The sequence below is a fragment of the Lucilia sericata genome, unplaced genomic scaffold (genome assembly GCF_015586225.1).
Source record: "Lucilia sericata isolate MDLA Ls3-8-SP2 unplaced genomic scaffold, ASM1558622v1 Contig000701F_arrow, whole genome shotgun sequence".
Classification (NCBI taxonomy): Eukaryota; Metazoa; Arthropoda; class Insecta; order Diptera; family Calliphoridae; genus Lucilia; species Lucilia sericata.
Window position 1 is genome coordinate 102,501 of NW_023994704.1, and position 22,500 is coordinate 125,000.

Genomic DNA, 22,500 nt, shown 5'->3' on the forward strand with positions numbered 1-22,500 from the left:
GTCAATGATTTTTATTTTCTAGGGTATCTACTTATATATTGTCGTTGCATAATAATAATAAATAATTTATTGATTGCTCAATTCACTTGTAGCCACTTACAAATTATATCAGTAATTTATACTTAAAAAGAAGTTAAAAATAAATATTCTCAACAGATATATTTATATATAGAAAAAGATAAAATCATAGTATTTTCAAAAACTATATAGGGAATGGCATTTTAACGATATAAAATGATTTTATTATGCCATAACTTAATTGTAGCAATAATTTACATTTTTAGTTTCTACCATAGTGGCTCTGGGTCAATAAAAATTATTCGATTTGTTATTAGCAATTGTTTTATTACAAATTAAAATACGATATAATGTTATTTTAAAATATAATTTTCAATTACAAGCTTCAAATTCCACCAATGAAAACAAACCGCAACTAACTTCACGACAAAACCAATATCATCCTTGTACATTGAACATAATTCGATTTTATATTGATGAACTAACAATTTATTTATTTAAACTAAACAAATGCAATTTGTTGTTAGCAAATAATAATAAATATGATTTCACATTTTGTTTAAATATTCCAATAATGTACGAAACGCAAAAGTGACGTGCAATCATCTGTTAATTGCGGTTAAATCAAAAGTGTGTGAGAAAAATTTATTTTTAATAATGACAACACAGATCATAACACAAATAAATAAGAAGATTTTTTATTGCATTAATAAAAAGTATTTTAGATTGAATTAATTAATCATTAAAAAAAATATTCCATTGACAAGAGTGTGAAAGAGAAATAAATGAGTTTATTTCAGATAGTTTATGTTCTGAAATTTTGATAAAAAAAAAACTGGCAGATAAATCGAAATTAAAGAATCTGCCTGTGATCATAACGGATTTCATAAAGAAAGTAGTATAAATTTTCTATAGTTTCTTTAACGATTCAGTACTGTTACGATTCTCCGCAAAAAAAGTACTTAAAGTACTGGTCGTATGCCACGAATGACAAGAACAAGCCGTCAAGGCGTTATGCTGATTTGACAGAGTATACTGTTTTTAAATGTCAAAAAGTGAGCGCTATATGACAATATCCCAGTAAAAAGTTAAAATGAATACGGGGATGAAATTGGAGGCAAGTACTTATCACGCTCGCTTACAAATAGGGAGTTAGGTAAGTACTTAAGTACAAACACCTGCAAATAGGGAGGCAAGTAAGTAGTTTCGTTATTTGTAAGAATATACTTTTTCACATAAGAAGTGATTTCCAAACGTTAAGAAATATATTATATATAAATTTAACAAAGAATAAATAACAACTAATTGTTGTTGTGTCTTATATTTATTTATTAATTAACTTATTTACATTTATTAATCGTTATCTGTATAACCCAGTTAATAAGTATTAATGATAACCTCTTATTGAAGACTTTATTAAATAAATTACTCATCATTTATTTGTATTCACATCAATTTTAAATATTTAGAATCCTATTGTTTAGTATAGTAGATTAGTCTTTGTACTTTGAAATTCCGGGAATATCTCTTAACTAACAATTTTATTTTTCCCTGCACCAAAGTATTCATCATTAGCCGCCTGTAATGAATCAATTATATTAAAATTCTGATGTATTAAATTCGATTATGAATTCTATCTGGGGAAAGTTCGGAACTAGCTATTTAACCTACCACTACCGTCCATAGCCACTGGCCGCTTTGGTGCTTGTACTTCGAAGAAGTCAATCGTCATTTCACAGATTATGAAGATACAGTCAGAAACCTAGTCCAAAGGAGTCAATACATAGAAATCAATCTATTCGCTTAAGTTGGTTTTATAAGTGTCTACTCTCCCTATTACCTGGGGACAATAAAATGACGACTTTATCCGCTCTCGCTTAAAAAAGAAATACTAAAGAGATGACCGCGTTGCCACTCACAATTTATTTTTCTTACCAAAGTTCCGACAAAAAACTACCAAAACGTTCCAAAAACTACCAAATTTTTCCTTAGGGACAATTGCTTCTGTCTAGAGTTTCATTATTTTTAAAACTAATATGTAATATCATACAATGATTTGTTCCGAAGAATCAATGGTTTACTTTTACGTAATTAGACAAAATTTCCAAACACTTTGGTACTATATAGTTATGAAATACATAATTGCTGTTTTCGACAAAATTTGTACCAAAATCATTCCCGAGAAAATAGTAATAGTATTATATTCGGCTATGACGAATCATATATGTATATCCACCATCAGCATTTATCGTATAAATTGATGCTGGAAAAATCCTTTTCCAGCATCAATTAACTAATTTGCTAAAAGGGGCTATGGCTGTAATAGGATCAATTGCGGACCAATCGACATGACATGGCTATATCGTCTTAGAATCTAATGAGAACCTGAAAAAATATATACTTACAAACGGAATCACAAAATCAATATCCCACTAATATTTTTATACCCATTAAAAAAATTGGGGTATATTAATTTTGTGATTCAGTTTGTAAGGTAGTAGTCCCACCAAATTATATATTCATTCATGAATCTGGCTTCTTAGAAAAAAATGAATTAGTGTGGCCTCCAGTAGGTTAGTGGTTTATGTTATAGTCAGACCTGACGTTGTGCGTTCAATTCCCACCTGAGGCATTGGTTAGGAAGTTCACAACGGGACCGATGCAAGCCTAGAAGTATTCCTTCCGATTTTATGTAACATCCTCATTTCAAACTAACTACATAACTTACTAACATTCATGAATCAGAAATGTTGAAATGCATAGAAACTTAATATTTTCTTAGAACAAACAATTTCTTAGAAAAAATAACTTAAGATTGACGTATTTATTAAAATTATTATTACTTTGCCATAACAAGGTCAGAAATGTTTATAAATTAATATGCATGAGATCAAAATTATCTAATCCTACCAAATTTGGACCAAAATTTAAACCTACCGACCAAACTACCAAAAGTCACTTCAGAGATTTGAAACTACCAATTTTGGCCCAATTAGACCAAAGTGGCAACGCTGGAGATGACTGTCTTTACTCTCGTTAAAAAAAGTGCATTCGTGACTAAAGGCGAATTAGATTCAACCGGGTGGTTAGATGTTATTGGAAATTACTATTTGTTCCGGATGCTTTAACTCTTGTCGTAGGTACTACTGGGATATGATATTATTTACATAAGCAAGTAATTTTAATGAAATTTTCGCACTTTATATTTATCACAATTAATTTTTTTCTTATTTAAATCTTAAACAGAAAAAGTAATTGAAAATGCAAACATTTTGCTCTGAATAAGATGATTCGTTTTCTATTAGATGTTAATTAACAAATAGTAGATGATTATTAAGTTTATCGGCCATTTCAAATAAGTGCAAAATTATTTGTATGCAAATATTTGTAATGCATTGTAAGTATTTATAATAAGTTTTTAAATTAAAGGAACTTTTTGTTTAAGACATATTAGTATAACTAAAACAAACATTTGTTTTGCTTTCCAATCACATATTCAGGTACAGTGGGTCTGATTGATCATTATGTGATAATACTTTCATAAATTATTTATAGGATTTACTCATTTATTACATTTATATGCTGAATTGTAATGTAATAAGGATCCAGAATTGGTGTTTCTTAAGTCCCATAGAACTTACGAAAAGTTAACTGTTAAACTGTCATATTGCGCTCACTTTTTGACATTTATGATCAGAATGCTCATGCTTGTCATCATTGGAGATTGACGTTAGAACGTTTTACTTTCAAAATCAGTCATCGATAGTTTATCATACTTTTGGCTCAACAGATTCGTTAGTAAACAATGACATAGACCCGTTCGTTATGTGTTTTGCACAGAATCTTGGAGAATGTGTTCTTTAAATGTTAATTCTATTTATTGATCATTCTGATATTTATCATTCGAATAAACCTGTCTAGACCTTTATGGGTCTACCATCAATATTTTGATGTGTTGCATACGGAATGACAAAACCAATGAAATCTTTTTCTGATCGGGTGTATAAAAATAGTAAATTTGCGGCGCAACAGCAATTATGAAAAAAAAATATGAAGACCCAAGGCCATAAATACTAGATATTGTTTATGGCTGGTACATATAGAAAGTTGATTAATGCGTTGCAGCCAATTTTATCAGATATTAGGGAGGCATATTTTTAATTTTTGGAAAATCTATATAAATAATGGGACATTACTTCAGATATACATATAATTAAGGGGTCGTGAGTAAATTTGATCTTTACATGGAGTGTCCACATGTTTATTTTAAATTGATTGTCAATGTATATCGACCTTATATAGTATTCACTGAATATATTATCGTCCGAGGATTAGAAACTCAGTTTCCTGGATGTAATTCTTAAGAATTTTCCAATCCGGGTGCTTGAGGGATGCTATATACGGAATAACATCACTCTCAAGATAGAAAGTGCCCCAGTGTTTCACTGTCCTCTCTACAGGTTCTACATTCGTTTGAATCCGCACGTACAATTTTGTATTGCTGCGCCCAGTCAGAATACCTACTATCGTAATAATCGCAGACTTGCTCATTTTGAGGAGATTTCTCGTCCTGCTCTCCATAGGATCTTTGTGATTCTACCTACTGTTTCTTTAATCCAAGAGCCCTTATGGGATTCTCTCAGCGATATTTATAATTCCGCTCTCGTTGCGTATTTTTATTATTTATGCTAATACATTCGTTCTTTGACTATAAACATTTCTTGGTAGTCAATAAACTAACACGTAGACTCACTCATAGGCTATTATATATCGTAGTTTATAGGCTATTAAATAGACTGATCCATAGTTTAAATAATAGTCTAGTCGAAAGTATAGTCCATAGAGATGACAATATACTAGTTCATAGAAGAGTCAATTTACTATTGCATAGATAGGAACATTATCCAGTATATTTATCAGTCAATTAACTAGTCCATATACCAGTCAATAGAATAGTTAAAAGCCTAGTTCATAATCTATTCAATACACTAGCCCATAGTCTAGTTAATAGGGTAGTCGATAGACCAGTCGAAAGACTAGTTCATAGAAGAGTCAATTGACTATTGTATAGAATAGAACCTTGTCCAGTCCATTTATCAGTCAATTGACTAGTCCATAGACCATTCAATAGAATAGTTATAAAGCCTAGTTCATAGGCTATTTAATAGGCTAGTCCATAGTCTAGTTAATAGACTAGTCCATAGAGAAGACATTAGACTAGTTCATAGAACAGCCAATAAGCTATTGACATCGAATAGAACATTATTCAGTCCAATTATCAGTTAATACACTAATTGATAGACCAGTCAATATAATAGTATCCAAACCAGTCCATAGACTAATCCCTATGTCCAAAGTTTCTATAGGCTAGTCCCTAGACTAATTAATAGCAATTTAGTATGGAAAATAATACTCTTTTTGGTAAATGTTAATACTATTACTTTTTATTACTATTTTCCATGCCTAATATAGAGTATTCGGTTAAAGTTTTCTTACAATCCAAAACAGTTTAAGATTTAACTTTATCACCTGATATCGTCCAAATTGCCTTCTGTCTGGCGGCAAATATGTTAAACTCTGTTGGCGTTATATTTATTCTAATCCAATTTACGTATTTCGTTATTTTATGAACTTTTACCTGGAAGCTAGTGTTGTGCCTTCAATATAGAACCCCATACTCGCTTTGTCCCCCCATCTAGAGTCCAACGGGTAACTATTTGCTCTAATGTTCCGCTTGACCATGACATGAACCGTTCAGCTATAAATACCGCCTCATATCTTATACAATGGGTGGAACATCTAGCAACGTTCCAAGAGTCTTGGTTGACGTGGTGCTTATGGTATCTCTTATACCCAAGAAATTACAAGAAAGAATGAATAACCCCCCTAATTAAAATTTTAGTCCCTGTTTTTACTCAAAATACACACTTGAGAAAATGTTTCATTATATACATATGTAAATACATACAAATGTACATATACATATATAGAATTTATTTATTCCAAAGGTTTTGCTGAAATTTTAAATAATTATATTTGCATGCCACAAGTATTTATACTTTAGAATAAGAAAAAACAAAAACACTGAATGACTAAATTATAATAGATGTTTTAATTGCTGACTTAAATAAATGGCATTGACAATCAACGTTGGTGATGATGATGATGATAATAATGATGATCATGATGATGATAATTTTAAGTAAATCATTAAAGAAAGTAATTAAAAGCAATGAATGGAACTTAAGACACAGATTGTTTTTATTTTCTTCCATTCAAAGCAACTACAAAGTTTGATTGTAATTTCTTTTGCATTCTTATCTGTATAAAGAACGAAAGAAAAAAGTACTTTTTTTTCTTTTCAAAAGGTAGCGAATAATAGTAAGGAGTGTATAAAGTAAATAAAGGCAGACAAACAGAAAGTCAGTTATTTAGTTGTTGTATCTACAATATTTTTTTATGGATGTATCTATCTATGTACCTAACCCAAATTATATTACTCTTCTCTAGTCAAGTAATCAACGTACTAAAACAACTAAGTAACTGATAAACTACATTTAAAATAGAATTAAGTTAGCAAAAAAAAGTCGAAAAATAATTTCAGTTATCAGTAAGAAATTGTTTATTTACTAAATATAAAATAATGAATATAAATTAAATGATCATTGTTTGCTAAATGATAATGTAGTATAACATATGTATGTATGTAAATATGTACTTATTTTTGTATATATGTAGTGATAATTTATATACTAAAATAAATAATTAAACATTACGACCGACTGCTAGACAAAAAGAAACATTCATTAAATCTGAAGTCATGTGTAAAAGATTTCGAATAGAATTTATATTTAAAATATATACCAGTTCGTGCAAATATACACAATCAATATTTGGAATTTAATACTAAGTAAAAGTATACGCATTGTTTAGATTTTTATTGAGTTTTTTTCAATTATTAATGATTCAACATCTTTGTTTGCCCCTGGTCAAATTTAAACGAAATATGTAGAACACTTTTAAGATAACTATAACTTTCTATGATTGTTAAATTCTCTGGAATTGGTATAAATTTTTGTCTAAATAAGTTTAACCATTGCTATATGGCTAAGAGCTATTCGAGTTTAGATTTTGAATATGGGCCCTGCAAAAACTTCAAGTGCTCCAAGTGGGAAATCTTTAACATTTTGCTTATTTACTAGAAAACTGATATAACTCAAAACTCGGGTTTTTGATTTGAATACTAGCTATTATTATTTTTCTAAAAGCCTCAGCTATCTCGGAGATCCAAGTGTACAATAATACTATCAGACGTTCTTTCGAAAAGTTTTCTATATAAAATCAGCAAAATCGATTTATAAATAACGGAGAAAGATCGAATAGATTCTCTCCCTAATTTCGTTGACTAAGGGTTTCCCGCGATCCCCGTGAGAACCAGCCGGTTAAACGATCATATTTACTAGTGACGCATCTCTGAGATAGTCCAGATCATGGAAAAGAGCTCTGCCAAGTTAGAGTAGGTTGTGCTCTTGTAATGATGGGCATTCACACAGAAGGTGTTGTACCGGTTCCTCTTATTCCTCATTCAATCATCTTCTACAGTAGCTATAACGTGGATAGCCCGTACGTTACGACATACATATGTCCAATCATACAGTTCCCAGTAATTATACCCGTGAGAAGCCTAATCGAGTTCTTTCTAAAAGACAAGAGCGTCCTAGTTGTATCCTTTGTCAGAATGGGTCAGAGCAGTCTCGATATTCTGCAAGTGGTAATAATTGAACCTAAGTGCAGTCTCACTCAAAGTTGATAAGATCACCAGGGGAGTGTGAATATACCTTTGCGCAAGGGTTAAGTCTAGGGACGATCATTTTCTAAAACAAAATCCTAAGAATTTCTGATATCTTAAAGCCAATCTGGGGAGACATTGTTAGTTTCTATAGAGCACAATATTTGGCACAGCATAGGCATTGCTATCGCTGTTTGTAAACTTTATTAAAACGATTCTCAATGTACACTTCACTTCTGAATTTATTTCATAATTTCTGAATATACACTTCACTTCTGAGTTAGAACAAGTTCCTTACAATTTGTAAGGGAAATACCAGTAAAGGCGTCGATTTTATCCAACCCCTTATCGCACCATTTCTGGCGAATTCACCAGCTATACTCTTACACAGACAGTTCTATATTAGCGTTATCATGGAATGTCTCACCATCGCATTTAGAGATATCCGACATACTTCGGTTAATCTAGATGTCCCGCGATCAGAAATCTAGAGGGATGGGTGTAGAGAGCAGATATAGACACTGCAGTAATCCTAAAAGTGGATTTCAACCCAAATCATTTAATGTGAAAGCCACCAACCACCCTTCCACTCCTCTTGGAGTCATCTGTGAAAAAGTTCGTTGCAACATTAGATGAGTTGGACTCAGATGCTGAATTCCTTTCGCTAATTCCTTTAGGGTTAACATCCCAGTTGGTACCAACCACACTGTTACAAGTATAGATAGCTATACTAGCCTTCTTTATCCTATTCTCAATATTCAGATTCAGGACAGTTTACTATTAAGGATTACTCCTAGGTATTTCGTCTGATCGGTAGTTTTAACTCTAATTTCATTCAAGTTTGCTAATGTAGCGTTCATCAGGCTGGACATTCAGCCATAAAACAGGCTGCAAGCTGGCTCAGGTTTTACCGAATACTCATGTTAATATTTGCATTAATATAAACAATATTAAACTTAGTAGTAAAATGTCGGGCATCCCTAAATGAGATTGCGAATCATTCCACAATAGGACTGTACTGAATTCCAGGACATCAACAAATTCCTGGTCGGCATACCACTCTCAACCAGCAAACGCTCTATACGTGAAAAACTATATGAGCTTTCACAATGCAGATGGTCGACCGAGGCCACATGCAGACAGGCGAGGATCATGTGGCCATCTTTCAACCCACAAAGATCCCAAGTCCTTTTTCATAATCCGAGAGTAAATCTACGGAACTTAACGGCGGTGGTGACAGCCCACTGGCCCCTTGGGCTCCATGCAAGAAGACTAAACTTACTCAGTAATGACTTCTGCAGGAGCTGCAACGATGTCATTGCCCCTTCCTAGCAGATCGGAGGTTGATATCCGAATGATATACTCAAATATTCGAGCGACAAGCTGGTTTGGTTTAGGAACCTAGAGTTTTTAGGTCGAAGTGTACTTATACGCTGACCGTTAGTCTCGTTTCAGGTATCACAAAGGGATTAATTTACTGGACGCAAGTGTGTACCCAGTGAAGACATTGCGAGGACGACCTGCTAACATAACCTTGGAGGTATAAAGTTTTCAATCTTAAAGTTCACCTCCTAGTGAAAAGAACCAGATCAGTTTTCGATGGATTTACATAGGAAATGCTACACTTATTAAGTAGATTCCAAACAATTGGATATGGTATCAAATTAGCCGGATATCAATACCGCTACATCGTCAACGTTCGAAATTCATAAAATAAAAATTTCTATAATTATTCGACGTCTTTATAAAGAACAAGATTATAGGTGAAGGGTATTTAAGATTCGTAATATCCGAATATAGCACTCTGCCTTTTGTTTAAATGATTTTGATTGCAAAAGTTGCATGTTTCTTAAAATCTTATCGATTTCTAATAAATTGCTTTCAGTGTAAGAACAAATTTAATGTAAATTAGACCAAAAGTCCACTTGACTGTCATGTATTGTATTTTGAATGGAGCTAGAAATAATAAAAAACAGACCTGCATACATATGTACATACATATGTATTTATTTGTTCGTACATATTATTCACTATATGTTGCTATAAATAGGAAAATACGTAGTAGTATCCACACATGTATCTAAAAGATACAAATAAACACGAAAAAACGCACACATGATGAGACACTCCTAGTGAGAGTTGCTATCAAAAACATTTATTTTTCATTTCTTATTTTATTTACAACATGACACTTTTATATATTTGTTCAATTCACAATCGATGTTGTAGCGTTGTATGCGTTGTATGTCAGCAGCTGCTACAATAGTCATAACAATGTTGTTGGTATTTTCTATGCAAAAGCTCTATACAACTCCTACGACAATTTTTCATATGTTTTTCGAATGTTGTAAGAAAGTTTATTGCCAATTGTTTATTTCAACATATAAACAAAAAATTCAAACGATTTTAGCATAAAAAAACGATAAAGTGGTAACACTGAAATCAAAAACAAACAGCTGTTTACCAAAACAAAAAAACTAAAATTTTATTAAAAACAGTTTATTTATTAGTTTAAAATGTGGAATAAAGAAAATAAAAGAAATGAAAATTCAAAGAAATTAATTTTGTTTATTTCGCATGTTTAATTAATTTAATATTTTTTGATTTTTTTATCTTCTGACATTCTTATGTATATTTGTTTTGATTGTTTTTTTTTTCATTGAGAACATAAACTTATGACTTGCTGCAAAGATCTGTTCACAATCACTGTTACTACACTTTAGTAGGTACAATATACAACTTGATTGTGAATTGAACAATTGTTGTTTTTTTTCTTATTCTTCTTTAAATTGTTCAGTATTCTTTGCAAATTCAGAATGCATTGCTAATTGTGTTTGTGTTGTTCTCGTATCTTTATCAATTTGCTAAATGTTGTTATCGATATCAAGAAAACTCGAGAACAACAACAAATACCCAATGCAATTGTCAATCAATTGTATTGTTGTATTTGTATGTCATTAATTAAAAGTCTGACAACAAAAACAAAACTTCACCTTTTTACTCATTCTCATTCTTTGGTTTTATTTGTGAGTAATTTTTTTATTTAAATGTAATATTTACTCACAAATTTATTAACATACATTTGTACATACATACATATATATGTACATATAGACATGCAAATACCTCTCGAAAATGAAAATAAACAATTCGGTGTGACGTCATTTAACGGATTTTATTAATAAATTCTTCCATTATACCTATTTGGTAGCACATATACATTCATACTTTTATATTCGTATAATATTTATTATTTTTTAAACAAATATTGCTTTTTTAATACATATTGTAGAATTGTTTCTATTTTTTTTTACAAAATTAAACAAACAAAATTCCGTTATAAACAAATATTCAAATACTATTTTACATTAATAAACTTGTGCGTATTATTGCTAGTTCTGTACGAGGCTAGATTAAAAATTTCATTTAATGCTATGCAATGCATAATAATTCCAAATTATTACTAGCTCAATTCAGGTGACCTAATAAAGTTACCTAACTATCACCAGCGAAGTCGTCAGCAACACTTTTTACCACCTGGACAATGGAAGTAAGGATTAAATCCTTGGCGTCGTGGTCGATGGAATGCAAATTCCGATCGTGCACCACCCAAAAATCTTGGAGGTCACATTTTACAGCCTATTTACTTCCTCAGCTCATGCCACTGCAATCACGCACAAATTGCGAAATAGAAACAAAGTCCTAAAAGGGCTGCACCTGGGCTATTGATAAATTAACCTTGTTAGCTACATATAAAACGATTGGTCGGTTAGTGGTTAATTATGCTGTTCCAGTGTGGTCACCTTTGCTAAGTGATAACCAGTGGAGAAACATTCAAAGCTGCCAGGAAACGAAGGTTCTCCCAGTCAACGAACACAATGTCATGTTGACTTAACAGCTCCTCCTAGGATGTCATCTGCCGGGCCATGCACAAGCACTTTGCTCAAGTACTTGAGCTATCTAATCTCTTACCATTGCTTAACTTCCGAGATGCAAAAACATCACTTCCGTTTACAACCACGTAAATGGAATGTCCTCTGTTGAGTTGGCAACAGCACCTAGAGACGTATTCAGTAGTACGAAACGAATTCACCAAATAAGTCGAGGGCTTTGTTCTAAATCTGGTATGAACAGAGTTTTCCCTCAACATACCTGGACAAGGAAGGAAAATTCAATGGTATCACTTGTATAAGATACCTTTCATCCATCACCATTCAACCCAGAACACTTCTCATTCATCCAACAAACTCATAGAGAAAAACATCCTACACACTCGGGAAGACCCGTATACCTCTACATTCACCCTGTATCATATATATTTAACACCACCTCATTTTCAACGCTTAGCTCCACAGTCACTCCTCTGTGGGGTATCTGTTGACTTCGGCAACAGCAGTGAACTTATACGAAGAGAATATAAGCGGTTATGTGCAGGATCCAATAGACTAGCCCTCGTATACGGCAGATTTGAACCACATCCATCAAATCCGCGGTCGCAGGATACCGCATGACTGTCGTACTTGGAGATCTTACACCGTCCATAGCAGAACACAGAAGAAACCCATCCGCGGTTTAAGATCGTCCCTATCGAATGTCCAGCATGGGGTCAAGGTCTCCATGATACCCACCACATGTTCAACTGCTCAGCCAACCATACAACTCTTTTTGTCCAATGGATTTATGGACATATCCTGTGGAAGTGGTACAATATTTAGGCCTGGATCCCACAACTAGATGTTACAACAACAACACTATATTGGACACAAATAAGATTTTATCAGAGTGTCAACACTTTAAAACTAACATACATAATATGTTTGCCATTTGATTCTGCTCCAGCTTTAATGTTAAATATTTACTACATGTTAGCAAAACTATGGTCACTTCATTCTTCACACCCACACCTTCACGAATTTCTTGTGCGCTACTTTATGACCCGATGAACTAAAAAGTTTGATGACTGGAGTCATTACGCCATGAAGATTGTTCTCAAACTCTAAGAGCCATTTAACTAGCAATATCAAAACTTATTTGAGCAGCAGGATTCATCTAAAAGTAAAAAAATGGGTAGCATACGATTTGAAGACTAAAGACCTTGAAGACGATTTTGTATGTTCTAAATATTGTTTGAACGTTAAAAAGAAAACTGATTTTGACGCTAATTTGATCAGTTATATGGCGCTAATGTTCCCCCAAAGGGTGAGTTTGCGGAACCATCACGGAGAATCTGTACGGAATATAACTGATGTAATAGAAGCTAGATTAGCCGAAAAACTCCTAGAATATGCGGCCAGACATAAAAGCGGGTAATTCCGTAATTACAACTAATAATATATTTGGAGAGGTTAAGTGAACATTAATCTTAGTTATTAAAATATCAATTAACGAAATCAGCTGTATTAAAACGATTTTTTTTTGTTATTAACTTAAAAGTTAACTTCCATAATGTTGCCACATACATACACATAATTATATGTTAAAACAAAAGAAATTGATATCATGCAAAATTTACATAATATTTTTTGTTAACAACTTATGTATGTATAACATAATTTAAAAAAATTTAATTATTTAATAACAAAATAGGCTATGCTGTTAAATTTACCGAAATAATTCCAATGTTTCCATATTTTAAATAAACATTCATAAATTAAAAAAATGTTTACAATTGTTTAAAATGAACTTGTTTTCTAGGAAATTGGCGTTTTTAACAAATTGAAAAGAATACCAAATGAAGGCCAAATCTTAAAAATATCAGGGTTAGATTTATTTCAGCAACATTTTTTGTAATACGATTTTCAATTAAAAGTTTATATATCTTGAAACTATAATACTATTGAGTATACACTTTATAGCCTAGTATAAGCTAAATGTCCCACTGTTAGGCATTTTTTTTTCAATTAAATACCCACATACATATTTTCAATTTAAAGTCTTTTTAAAAAAATTTTAAATGAAAATTTATTGAACGGATGAGGTTCCGTAATAAAATTGCATCTTATAAGAATACAATAAAGAATAGATACTTGTTTAGTATTATATGACAATTATTCAATTATTGAGTAGGACGTTTTTTTTTGTATAGTTATAGCAATAGACTAATCTAACGATGTTCTATTTACATGCTAAATAATAATAGAGGTTATAACCTCTACTAATCAACAAAAGTAAATACACAAACCAGATACAGATACACAATTTGTTTAGGAATAATAAAACTAATAAATCTAACAAGAATATGCATAAGTGGAGGGGAATGAACAGAAGAATAAATATCATGTTATAAAACTCAAGAAGATCAATAAACAAACAAATATGTAACCCAATTTATTGGAGAAAATGAACAAATAATAATTTAAGAAAAAACAATTTTACAAGTAATTCAACTTGTCCAACGAACGATATGAGTGTGTAAATATCATAATATAGATACAATAAAGAAATCTTAAAAATAACAACAACAACAATCTAAAATATTTATCTCTACTACTACTCAAAACAGCAAGTATTCGTACTACTTACACACGCTTTTTGTTTTCTTTTCTTCTTCTTCTTGCTGCAGATTTAATTAAACGTTTCAATTGTTTTGCGATTGTGTAAATCAATAAAACAACAGAGAAAAAAATAATAGAAATAAAAACACAGAATACAAAACGATCTTATAGATACAATTGTGCTTGAGTACAACAAAAACAAATAATAATAACAAGTAAGCGCACACAACAGCAACAACATCATTAACAACGACACCAAGAAACTTTTGTCGGTCGCTGTGAAATAGTGAAAAGTATTTTGCAAAAAAACGAAAAAAAAAAATATCTTGTTCAAAAATTTAGCCGACATTGCCGACTCTATACAATGTTCTACATAACATGTTAGAGTTTTGTTATAGTTTTCGTTGGGCTACAGTGAACATTGATTGAATGTTGCTCTATTTGAATTATAATTTAAACATGTGAGAGAAGAATCTTGCAATTATATTTAAGTTATGTTTTTCACCTGATACGATTTTGAGGATTAAGGTCATTGCTTATTTGGTAATGTGTCGATGTTGACAGTCTCGACGCCGCATTAGAGTCTAGTTACGCCTTCTGTAGATAGTGGCCAGTTACCGAAAAGTAACTAACTAACTAACTAACTAACTAACTAACTAACTAACTACTACTAACTAACTAACTATCTAACTAACTAACTACTAACTACTAACTAACTACTAACTAACTAACTAACTAACTACTAACTAACTAACTAACTAACTAACTAACTAACCAACTACTAACTAACTAACTAACTAACTAACTAACTAACTAACTACTAACTAACTAACTACTAACTAACTAACTAACTAACTAACTAACTAACTAACTAACTACTAACTAACTAACTAACTAACTAACTAACTAACTACTAACTAACTAACTAACTAACTAACTAACTAACTACTAACTAACTACTAACTAACTAACTAACTAACTACTAACTAACTAACTAACTAACTAACTAACTAACTAACTAACTAACTAACTACTAACTAACTACTAACTAACACAACTACAACAACTAAAACAACTAACTAACTAACGAACTACTAACTAAACTAACTATCTAACTAACGTTGAAAATGTACTAACTAATATTAACTAATAAACTACTAACTAAACTTCTAATACTAACTAACATCAACTAACCTAACTAAACTATCTAACTAATGTTTGGAATGTTTTGTTGGATCTATAAAAAGTTTCTTAGGTGTCCTCGCCCTTTCTTTAATAATGATTTGTCCTGAGGGTCGGATGAACCTGATACCATGGGAACCGGTAGCTCCACACAGCGCAGAGTTTCAGACTTTGTCTTGTCCCGCTTGTTAGGGGTTGCACGTGGTCGCTCTTTAAACACAAACTTGCGGAAAGAGAAAGTCTGATGCACAGTGATTAGGGATAAGTTCGGTGCTGTTGCTAAAACAACGGATACAGAGCAGCATTGGAAATTAGTTAGTGTCAAGTGTATATAATAAGGGATGGATGTAGGATAAATTAGAAGTATGCTGGGTTCAATGCTGATGGATCTAAGGTATCTTATACAAGTGATATACCATAGAATTTTCCTTTCTTGTCAGGTTTTACTCTATTCATACGAGACTTACCACAGTGTCGTCTCTATGTGTAAGAACTTGTCTTTGGCTTATTTGAGGGATTCGTATTCGTCTACCGATTACGTCACTAGGTTCCAATCTCAACTCGAATTCTATTCCATTTGCGTGGTTGTAATTAGATAGCTCGAGTACTTGAATTGTCACCTGAGTGTTCTTTGCAAGGCACGCGAAGGCGGTGGTGAGTCGTCTAACGGCTCACCTAGTGGTTCTAAAATTATCACCGACATGGCATCGTGTTCATGTAATGCACTTCGACTTAAATAGATGAAGGGCAGGCAGAGAATATTTTGGATATTCTGCATGTTTTAGGAGAGTTCCTTTTGAAGACAATTCATTGAATATGTTCTATTGCGCATTCGGTTCTATTATGTTCGAGTATAGAGCTTTGATACAGGACTGTTAGATATAAGCAAATCTCAGTCCTGGAACACATATCAATTCGATAAAGTATTGTACAAGATGAGGTAGGGAGAGAAGTTAATGTAATTGAGGAGACATTTCGAATTTATTACGTTTGAGTGGAGAGCCCTGATGCAGGACTGTCCTCGATATTAATAGTCGGAATCACAAAGTTCAATTTTAGGATTCTTCTGTTTGCGATATCAAAAATTTTGAAAATTAAATTAACGGCGCAGACTGATCAAGACTGGGTTTGTAGCCCAATCTTCTCTTGTTGGTATTCTGATCCGGAACTCCTACTAAAGCTTAGTATATCTAGCTTTGAAATAGGTGTTAAAAGGAAGTAAGTCTAGCATTTTCTTCAGACAAACAATATCAGCGTATATTGAATATGTCTAGGGTATCTTCCTCGATTACGTTTCCGACGTTCAGTTACGCTACGATCAAAAAGGAATTCCAACAACAAATGGAATAGAAAGAAAAAGAATAATCATTTCCAATTTGTTTCAGTGTTTTATGATTGTGTGCATTCTGCATCGAATGGAAATGCAAAGTATCGAAGGTGCCAAACAGAGTAAATAACGATTCGAATTGAAATGCAGAAAAGGACTAAATATAAGGTTTAAAACCATATTTCTCCGAAGATTTTCTTGGAAGAATATAAGGCACACAGCACCTTACTCATTTTACTCTCAGCATTACGTTTCCATAAAAGTTAAAGTCCAAATTGACGCATTCGAGGAATGAACCTTGTGCTCTTTTTGTGTGTAATTTTTTAAAGTTGTGTTAGGGGTAAAATAAAACACATCTACTGGCAACACTGTCTAAATGATTTCAAGTGTTTCAAATTTTAACCATTCGTTCTGAAGACAAACTCAGTGATTGTATTGTAAACTATTGTTCTCGTATCGAATAGATTCGATTAAAAATCAAATACAATAAAATCTAATGAAACGAATTCATTTTCTTCGTTGTTTTCTTAAAAAAACTGTTTTGCGAGCAGTGTTTGTTTGTTCGTTAGTGTGTTATTCCAAATGGTTTTAGCCGATCAGAATCAGTTTAAAGATGGAGTGAGTGGCGGTGATAGTGCTGGCGATACTAGAGAATTTCATGGTGGTTTACGCGTGCTGATGATTAAATGTTTAAAAATAATTTATATTTCAGGTTTGTTTTTGTTGTTTTCTGTTTTTTTTTATTTTGTGTGTATTTTTGTCTACAAAAATTTGTGTTTATTTGCTAATTTTTTTTTGCTCTTTACTCTTTTCTTTATTGTTTTGTTTGTCTTAATGTATTTATTATTATTTTAGTTGTTGTTTTTTTTAGGAGGTTATGTCAGCATTACTCCACCACAGAATGTTTTGAATGTAAAGCGAACAACACAAAAAATACAAAGTTTAAAAATTTCAATATTTTGTTTAATTATTTAGTTATATTTTATTACTTATATTCCTTTTGGTTGTCTTCGAATGAGTAGTAGCGAGGTTTACTTGCTTACATACATACATATATTGCTAATTATTTGAAATGGAAAGGTAATAGCTTTTTGCATACAAACACATGTGTACGTATATATGCATGTACTAAATATATATTTGTATTTGTGCAAGCATGACTAAATGATTGAAACACCTGATATTGAAATTTTTAGTCAGGAAAATAAAAAATCCTAATAAAATGCTGGACCTGTGTTATCATCTCAACTCTTAACGTATTAAATAAGAAATCCGGTAAAGTCCAATTTTATTATACCTTTAATTTGGAGTTTTTGGTTCAACTATGGCTGGCTTAATTAAAGTAAATGTTAATACTAATTTACGCCTCTATAATCTGGTGAACTTCTTTATAGAACAGGTATAATATAATACGAGTTTAACCTACATGTTGCTAGGGTATTAGTGGACCCGAAACATTAGCACAAGAAACAAAATGGTAGGAAATTATGAAACATTAATTCCAAATAAAGAATACATTAGAAGTAAAATCTGTGGAAATCTGCTGCTACACGAATTTTACATGGGGTCGAACTAGAGAATCACATAATCTCGTACCACGAGAACCGGTAGCTTACAAGGCAGTGTTTAGGACTTTGTCTTGTCCCGGTTAAGGGAGAGGTCCCTTCGCGGTGCAAATGGTTGCTGTTGCTTAAAACCAAACTCGCGGAAAGTGTATGTTAGTTAAAAGACTGATACACTCTATAGACTATAATTCGGAGGATCCCCCGAAGCATATTTCCTTGATGAGCGACCCTCATCTTGGTGTATTGCAATCCCAGTTTAAAGAGTTGCTACCAGTACCTCTAGTCTGCCGGGACTATAAACTGGTGATGTCATTTCACTCCTCGGACTTTCCTTGGAATGATTTGACATGATCTCCAACCAGAGAACCACACTAACTGCTACTACGGGTGGCCAGGACTTTTCCTGGCTGATTAGTTGGGACAGCAATAGTCAGAGATTAGATAGCTCACGTACTTGAGCAAAGTGGGTGTATATGGACCGGCAGAACAAAAAATTTCCTCCGGCGTGTAAGAAACATTAAGAGGCGATGGTGAGTCATCTAATAAGTTCACCTTGCAGTTATAAAAGTACCACCGTGAAATAAGTCCAACGTCGAATCCGACTAGACACACAGGACAAGTTGTGCAACTACACCAAACTGGATGTCCAGAATGTGCCGAATGCAAAGCATGTGGTGGAGTAATTGAAACACTTGAACACGTTTGGATGCAAACTCTTTGAAAGCAATGTTGTATCGGAACTAATATTCTTAGGAAAAATTCTACTTTGAGGCGATTTACTCAACAAACATAACATCGTCCTCTTCAGCCTAACCTATCCCTACCTATCTAAACAGCTTTTGATATGTCAAATGCTGCCTGAGCTTTCCTCAAATGCTGAAGAATAGTAACTTTTATCCATAACTAAGGAGGGCAGAGAACAAATCTCAATTGGGTAATAGTTATTTGAGTCCTCTTTTTAGGTATTCCTAGAACAGTTTCTACTTTTCAAAGGATAATATTTCCTTATATCTAGTTCAGGAAATGCTCCACATCCGAATACCCTGATGCCAAAAAACAAAATCTGTAGCCCTCATAAAAATTGTCTAAAAACTCGGATCAATGACACCAAGTGTAGTATTAATAGTGGATTAACTTTTAATTTATTGACAAAATCTTTGTTATCATATACATAACACTTCGATTTATTGGGATGTTAAAATGATTTCCAATATAAAAACTAGTTTTTAATTGTTTAAAGAGGAATACAAGAGAATTCAACTTAAGTAGTTATTATGAAAAGTCAGTTATTAGTTATAATTCTGTTGTTAAAATTTAACTTATTGTTAACTTTGATATATTTATGAGTCTGAACTAACAGTTCTTGAAGAACCTTTCATTAGTGACAACTTTTTTTCAATAACAAATTAACTAACATGTGATATCATACTTAAGTAATCACACAAAAGCCTAATGTTTGCTGGGTGTATTTATGTATATATGTATGTAAATAATATTGTTTGTATTAATGACGATATCGATAACTTGAAAATTTGATAACGAAGCGTTAATAAAGAATTTTTGCATATCTTTACACTTAACTAAAGAATGATAATAAAAAACTATTTACAAATTACTTAACTACACACAGTGGTAAAAAAAATGTTTTATTTTGGAAGCATTTTTAAATAAAAACATTTTTATATTTTACAAAAGATCGATGATACATATGTGATAAGATCAAACTAGTTGATTCGATTTTTTAGTGCAATTTGTTGAATTTTTTGAATAAGATCCAAATATTTCTTTAAATACCTAAATATAATCTTATAAGGATTGAAAAGTCTTTGATACTAGCGTAGCCCATAGAGAATTTGGTATAGTTACAACAAGTCGTTTAGCCCAAAAGCCCTAAATCTAATCGAATAAGGGAAATCGTTGTATTCTGTTCGATATCAATCTTGTTAGGACGTTCGGAGGACTGTTGAATGAGGTATTTAGAGTTATTAACCATTTAAAGACCCTTTAACTGATCAAACATTTAAGTGTAAGACAATATCTTGAGCACCGGTTCTGTAAAAACTGAGGCAAAAACATAAAAGACATAAGTTTTTATAAAATCTAACAAATTTTTAATAAAACTGGTCCAATTTGAACAAAAAAGAATGTGGGACAGACACTTTTGATTTAAGCAACATATTGCTCAAGAATTTCAGGAAGAATTAAAGGTCCGATAACTTTCAAATACATGTACTCTTGATGACTAATTCTCGTAATTCACGTGACTTGCAACGTATTATCAAAATTAAATTCTACTTATTTAATTCTACTATTTTAATTTAGAGGTAAATTAATGTGTTAATAAACCTCTTAGATGTTTTCCCAGATGTACTGAGATACTTGTATTGCCAAATAAAATTTGAAACAGATTGAGAATTTTGATTCATGGCCAATTTAAACATTGAATATTTTGAAAGTGGCAATTAGCCATGATGTAAAGGCGAAATTGTCATAGAAAGGGTCGAAATTTTAATTATGTTTCAAATTAGATTAGTCAATAGATATTGCTATAAACAATGGAATGGTTCCATTCTGGATAATAGAATGGATCGGTTCTAGTTAGTTCTAGCACTTTCTGGATGAGTTCAATTCATATACACTTGGATCGTTGTGTGCTTCTTTTAATGTGAAATGTTGGTAGATAAACCATATAAAAGAAATAATGTTCAAGAACTCAGATTCTTGGACTTTAGTTAGTTAGTTTCTAAAGTTCCATTTATGGGGAGTAAATACTATCTTTAATTGCGGAGTGATGTAGTGCCCACCCAATAGTACGAAAATCATGATCATTTCCACGTCTAACCACCTAGTTGACTCTAATTCGTGACCAATGTACTCTTTGTAAACGAGAGTGAAGATAGTCGCCTTTTTAGTGTATTTTGTATTCTAGTGCAGAGACAGTCATCACTTTGCTATTCCCAAGTAATCCAGGTTCGACACTTAAGCGAAAAGATTCATTACCATTTACTGACTCTTAGCTTTCTGACTGCCTCTTTGAATATATGAAGTAACGATTGACTTCTTCCTAAAACAAGCACATCTTAATACAGCTAGTAATCTAGGTAGTCGGATGGTCTGTGTGTTGTAACCATGAGTGTTAAATAGCCAGTTCGGTACTTAATGGTTCTCTTAGCGTCCCATACAATCTAAAATTTAACCTGATATCGTATTATTTGCCTTCTGGGTGTTGGAAAGTATGTTTGATTTGTGTTCTAGATGCTAGTATTTTGATTAGGAAGACAGTGGTATTTCTTGGTTTCCGGGTTTTCAATGTAGATTTCCAAACGCAAACAGATTCCAACAAAGGGTTTGCTTGATTGATAAATATGTAGCTTCTGCTTTACACCAATGTCTCACTGTTCCTATACAGTTTCAGTTTCGGTGTGCGATCCGGCACTTCTGGAGGTTCAAGTATAACCGTCTAAATTGTCCTCTAACCGACTTTGCTATTTAAATTTAAGTAGTTTCCGATCATGGGTTACGCATATGCAGGTAATTAACTCTGTCGGTCACTGATATCGTCCTGCCTAATATACGTTAATATACATTTTCACTTTCTGTGTACGATCGGGCACTTCTGGAGGTTCATGTATAACCGTCAAATATGTCCTGTAACTTGCTTTGCTCAATTGGCCTAAAGATTTTTGAGAATCGGCTGTAAGTGCTATCTCATATCTTACTTGCGTTTCGATTAGGTCTAGGGTTTTCCCACATAACGCTTAACACCGATTTACTTTGTTGGTCCCGTTGTTGATGTGAATTTGTAAACTTGTTTTCTATATCCCAGATAACGAAGTCCTGTGTAAGAACTTTTAGGAAGTGGTAAAATTGCATTATGACCCCTCTGACCTATTCTGATATAAAACAAAGAAACTAATTCCTGTATAGATTAAAAATGCTAACGTAACGTAATGTTATATGTCTAATGTCCAAAGCTATAAAGAAATCTTGTTAATATATTTCAAATAAAAGTAAAATGAAACAATTGAAGGTCTACGTAACTTAGCTAATTAAAATGTTTAAATACTTTAAAAAAAGCTAAATAACGTTATCAGATTATTAACAGATACGTATGAGTACTGCTGG

At 32.3% G+C, this 22,500-nt stretch overlaps 1 protein-coding gene across 4 annotated transcripts in view; it reads right to left on the reverse strand.

Moving 5' to 3' along the window:
- Positions 1-22,500, reverse strand: part of LOC119607522 (probable serine/threonine-protein kinase nek3) — a 35,311-nt gene that overhangs the window by 11,762 nt on the left and 1,049 nt on the right. The window lies entirely within an intron of this gene.